At 34.0% G+C, this 6,000-nt stretch overlaps 1 protein-coding gene across 2 annotated transcripts in view; it reads left to right on the top strand.

Moving 5' to 3' along the window:
• Tmem178a (transmembrane protein 178A) overlaps positions 1-6,000 on the top strand; it is a 60,861-nt gene that overhangs the window by 40,572 nt on the left and 14,289 nt on the right. The window lies entirely within an intron of this gene.

The raw sequence follows: 6,000 nt of genomic DNA, 5'->3' as shown, positions 1-6,000 counted from the left end.
CTCTCTCTCTCTATATATATATATATATATATATATATATATAAAATTTTTTAATTAAAATTTTTTGGAGGAATCTGTGAAGGACTGTTAAGTCTTCTTCAAATATTTGGTAAAACTGACCAGTAAAGTCGTCTGGTTTTGAACTTTTTCTTGTGGGAAATTTTTTTACTAATTACTGACTCAATCTCTTGTCATATATGTAAGATTTTTCTATTGCTTTTTGAGTCAGTCTTGGAGTTTGTGTCTTTCTAGGAATATGCTATTTCCTCTGTCTTGTCTAATTTATTGGCATATAATTTTTTATGGTTTTTCCTTATATTTCTTTTGATTTCTGTAAGTTTGTTAGTAATAGTGTTACCACTGGTTATCAGTGACGATTTCTGTTCCCTCACATGTTGAAGTTTGAACATTAGAGAAGCAAATGGAGGCAAGCATATAAAGCAGGGTTTATTTAAAAAGGGGTAACAGACTTCTCCCAGGAGGGAGGAGGGGGCCATGGCTGGTATCCTGGTATCCCCAGAAGATAAGTGTTCTACCCTTTTTATATGTCCTAGGCTTCCTTTGTTCTCTTGCCCTCTTCCCCTTATCTTTCTCCTTCCTAGGCCCAGGAATGCTTGTGGGATGGCCATAAGGTGGGAAACAGGTGGGCTGAAAGGGGAAGGGCCAGATGGAGCAGCCCAGAACACATTCATTAGCAATTATGATATATAGCTCCCTGTAGGGAGGGGCAATTCCTGGGACCTGTTAACCTTAGCAACAAGTTGGAGCAGGGGCAGTTTCTTGATAAGGGTGGAGGAAGGGCTCTGAAGTAATTAACATTTCAATCCCTCAGGGGACAGTCTTATTCAACTTGGTGGAATCACTGGAAATTGGCCTCTTTGATCTGACCTGACTCGGTTGGTTTACCTATCTATTCTGACTGCCTAATTCTTGCTTCAGTAGCTTCTGTTTTATTCCTGATTTTAGTAACTTGAATCTTCCCTCCTTTTAAAGCTAAAGCTGGGCTTGGTGGTGCATGACTGCAGTCCCAGTGGCTAAAGTGACTGTGGCAGGAGGATGGCTAGTTCAAAGCCAACCTTAGCAACTTAGTGAGATCCTGTCTCAAAATAAAATATAAAAAGGGATGGGGATGTGACTTAGTGGTTAAGCCCACCAGGGTTCAATCCCAGGTACCAAAAAAAAAAAAAAAAAAAGTCTAGCTAAAAATTTGTCCGTTTTGTTAATCTTTTCAAAGACCAAGTTTTTGGTTTGTTTACTTTCTCTATATTTCCATTCTTTATTTCATTTATCTCTAATTTTATACTTTATCTATTTCTACTCTGTGTTTGGTTTGCTCTTCCTTCCTAGTTTCTTAAAGTGGAAAGGTAGGCTATTGATTTGATATTTTGTAACATGTTTATAGCTATAAATTTCCCTCTAAGCTCCCTATTTAAACTTAGAACAATACTTGAACAATACTATAAATTTAGTATTGTGTTAGTCAGCTTCTTGTCACTGTGACTAACAAGAACAACTTAGAGAGAAGGGAACATTATTTTGGTTCAATTTCAGAGGTTAAGTCCATGTTCCTCCAACTCCACAGTTCTGAGTGCAAGGTGAGGCAGATATCATGGCAGAAGGAGGAAAATTGGCAGAGGAAAATTGCTCAGCTCATGACAGCTAGAAGCAGAAAGAGCTTGAAGTCAAGGAGCCAGGGATAATAGTTATCACACCCCTGGTGAACTACTTCCTCCAGCCATGTCCTACCTGCCATTGAGTCACTCAAATTATTAATGCATCAGATGGATTAATCCACTGGTTGAGTTATAGTTCTCATAATCTAACCATTCCACTTCTGAACATTCCTGCATTATCTTATGCATGAGTTTTCAAAGGCACACCTCATATTTAGATATAAAAATTATGTTGTAATTTTGTTTTCATTAATCCCAATGTGTTTTCTAATTTACTCATGATTTCTTCTTTGACTCATTAATTATTTAATAGTGTATTACTTATTATATACAAATTTGTGAATTTTCCAATCTTCCTTCTGTTATTGATTCCTAATTTCCTTGAACTGTGGTGAGAGAACATACTTTATATGAATTTAATTTAATACTTTTAAATTTATTGATTTTTAAAAATCCAAACTGGAGAATATTCTATGTACATTTGAGCAGAATGCATATTTTGCTGCTGTTGGGTAGAGTGTTCTACAGATGTCTGTTGCATCTAGTGGTTTATAGAGTTGTTTACATCTTCTGTTTTCTTGTTGAATTTTGGTTGTTCTACCATCATTGAAAGTAGGTTAGTGAATTCTTCAATTACTTTGTTGACTTATCCGGTACTTCTTTCAATTCTGTCAGTTTTTCCTTTTTGTATTTTGGTGCTCTATTGGTAGGTACTTATATGTTTATAATTATTATATCTTAATGTAGTGATCCTTTTATCATTTTAAAATGTCTCTCTTATCTTCAGTAACGATTTTTGTCTGATCTGTTTTGTCTGATATTAGAATAACCATTCCATCTCTCTTTTGGTTACTATTTCCATGGTATATCTCTTCCTATTCTTTTACTTTCAATCTATTTGTGTCTTTGAGTCTAAAGTATATATTGTGGACACTAAGTAGTTGGATCATGTTGTTTTATCTGTGATGCCCATCTCTATCTTTTAATTGGTATATATAATCTATTTACATTTAATGTAATTCCTGAAGGTAGGATTTGTATCTACCAGTTTGCTGTTTGTTTTCTGTATGCCTTATGACTCTTTGTTTCTCACTTTCTACATTACTGTCTTATGTTGTGTTAAATGAAAGTTTTCTAGAGTGCCATTTTAATTACCTTTTATATATTTGTCATCATTGTTAATTTCCAAGTAGTGGACCTATTAATTAGAATTGACATCTTAATTTATAACAACTTGGTTTGGATTAATACCAAATAAATTTCAATAGTATATAAAAACTTTGCTCCTATATAGTGCCATTCCCTCTCCCCTCCTTTGTACTATTGTCATACAAATTCAATGTTTATACATTGTCTGTGCATCAACACAGATAGTTATTGCTTTATTCTTTATGAATTTTATATCAAATAGGAGAAAAAAATTACAAATGAAGCATGGATTTTGCTGTTTTACCTATGCCATGGCTTTTACAGATACTCTGCTTCTTCATGTGGATTCACTTACAGTCCTTTCATGTCAGTTTAAAGAACTCTCTTTAGTATTTCTTGATGGACATTTCTGATAGTGCTCAATTCTTATCATTTTTGTTTAAGTGAGATGTTTTACTTTTCATTTCTGAAGGACAATTTTCCTGCATATAGAATTCTTGGTTTACAATGTTTTGAACATCATCCCACTCTATTCTGGACTTTATGGTTTCTCTTGAGAAATAAGGTGTTAATCTAGTAAAGATCCTTGTACATGATAAATTGCTTTTTCTTCCTGCTTTCAAGATTTCTGCTCAATCTTTGGCTTTTAACAGTTTCATTATTATGTGTCTGAGTTGGGATCTCTTTGAGTTTATTCTTTTCATATTTTGTTAAACTTTTTAGATGTGTAAATTTATTTTGTAAATCAAATTTGGGAAGCTTTGGACAAATTATTTCTTCAAATATTCTTTTTGCCTCTTTCTCTCCTCCTTTCTGTAGCTCCCATTATACTTAGGTTGGTATAATTGATCTCACAAATTGTATTTGTTTTTCTTTATTTTTGTCAGGCAGGATAATATCAATTGACTCATACTCAAGTGTGCTAATTCTTTCTTCTGCCTGCTCAAAACTTCTGTCGAAGTGAATTCTCGCTAGTGAATTTTTCATTTCAGTTATCATATTTTTCAACTCTAGAATTTTAGAAAATACTTTTGACCAGTTTACTAATATTCTGGTTTGTGAGATATCGTTTTCATACCTTAGGTTTTTGGACATTATTTACTGTAGTGTTTTTGGACATATTTAAAACTACTGTTTTAAAGTCTTTATCAGATAAGTTCAATGTTTGGGCTTCCCAAAATGCCAGTTTCTAGTGACTGCTTCCCCCTACCTCCCTTATGAGCCAATCTCCCTCCCCACCTTTCTTTCTAATTGTGGTGCTAGAGATCAAACCTAAGGCCTCATGCATGCTAACTGTAGGCTGTACCACTGAACTACATTCTCAAGCCCTGGACCATATTTTCTTATATCCTTGCTTATCTTGAACTTTCATGTAAAAAACTCAGCATTTTAAATAATATAGTGTTGCAACTCTGGGAATTAGATTTTCCCCTTCCCCAAGATTTGTCATTATTTTTGTTGTTGCTGTTGTTTTTTATTGACTTTCCTAAGCTAATTCTGCAATTTGTGATTTTTTTTTTTGTCATAAGTGGTCCCTGAAGTCTCTGATTAGCTTAGTGTTCAGGTAATAGTTGGACAGAAATGTCCTTCAATACCTGGAACCATTGTTAAGTCTCCAAGTTTCTGGCAACAGAGTGGATGTGTTTGTTGGGGCTCATCTTCAATTCTACTTTAGCCTTTCATTTTGTGTTTGTGTGGAGCTTTAAGATCAGCCTACAGATGACTATCAAATGGAATGATAGTTTTGAATAATAGAAATGCAAGCTATTATCACATTGTGGTCCTTTAACTGCCTTTATTCCTACACCAGATTATTTGCTCTTTGCAAGCACAGGTACTTATAAACATCTAACTTATATATAAACACCTAACGTATATGCCTTAGACCTTACAATCACGACCAAGGGGCTCACGTTAAAAAGAAAAAGAAAAGAACCTTGAGATTTTGGTGTCTCTGTGGTTTCATGAGGGAAAATAGCTTCCAAAAATCAGTGATATTTTGGGGTAGTATTTCTTAAATTGAGATTCAAGTACTACCTGCCTCAGTACTCAGAATTACATAGGATATTTGTTAAACTTCAGGTTCCTGGCTCCATTTCAAATCTTTTGACTTAGATTATCTAAGGTAGAATCTGGGAATTTGCATTTTTAACATGTCAGGTGATTCTTATGCACATTAATATCTGAGAAACTCCTTAGGGAAGATAATCCTGTAGGTGTGTTCACAGGAAGGACTGACTAGCTTATGATATGAACCATGCTTAAATATTAATCTTCTCCTTTCAATGTCTGTTTTTTTTTTTAATTTCACTTTACTTTTATTCTTCCTCAAATTCCACCAATTAGAGATTTATTTGCATCTATGAGGACACTTCTGAACTACTGTCAGGGTTAAAGGACTAACATTTACTCAAACCTTTATAAAAATTAGTTTAGTGAGATTGTGTTTAACCAAACAACTGGCCAAAATAACTTACAATGAAAGAAGGAAGTTTCAATTGTTCTTTAATTTTAAGAAAAGGTAGGTACTTTTCATGGGATTCAGAAGCATTTAGAAGAATAGGACTGTGTTCATTTATGCAATAAAAGCAGAGGAGAAGGTACAAGATCAACCAGTGAGTGCCCTTGCCCATATCAAAATGTTGTGCCTAGGGCTAGCCATGCAACCAGAAGAAGCAGGAAAAATAATTATTTTCCTTTTCCTTTACACTTTCAGTATTACCCTTTCACTCAAGATCCATAACTCAAGCCAATAACATTTGTATTGAAGAATAACATTAGCTGAGTGAGGGTTACGTGGGCTTTTGTCTGACGATAGAGTCACCACGTAAACCAGCATGTAGAAGTTGTCTTAATGGAAAAATGCTTTCTGATTTCCAAATTATATACACTTCCTAATGAACTTTTCTATATAACCTATTTGAAAGTTTGAGATTGGGTCAAATTCAGACATGTAATTTATGTGTTAATTTAAAATTCTGGAACTGATTATTACTGGCCATCCGTAAACTTTTGGCCATTTCTTTTTGGGTAGTTTAATGTTTAGGTCGTACAAACTTGGAATGGAAAACCATTTAGGGTAATACATAGATCCTTGTAAAATTTAATACTTTAAAAAATGAAACATGAGTTAAGAATTATTTCATGGTTTAGGTTTTTACTGTTCTGACATGCCTCT

This window comes from Marmota marmota, unplaced genomic scaffold (assembly GCF_001458135.2).
Source record: "Marmota marmota marmota unplaced genomic scaffold, marMar, whole genome shotgun sequence".
Lineage (NCBI taxonomy): Eukaryota > Metazoa > Chordata > Mammalia > Rodentia > Sciuridae > Marmota > Marmota marmota.
This window is presented reverse-complemented; position numbering and strand designations above follow the sequence as displayed.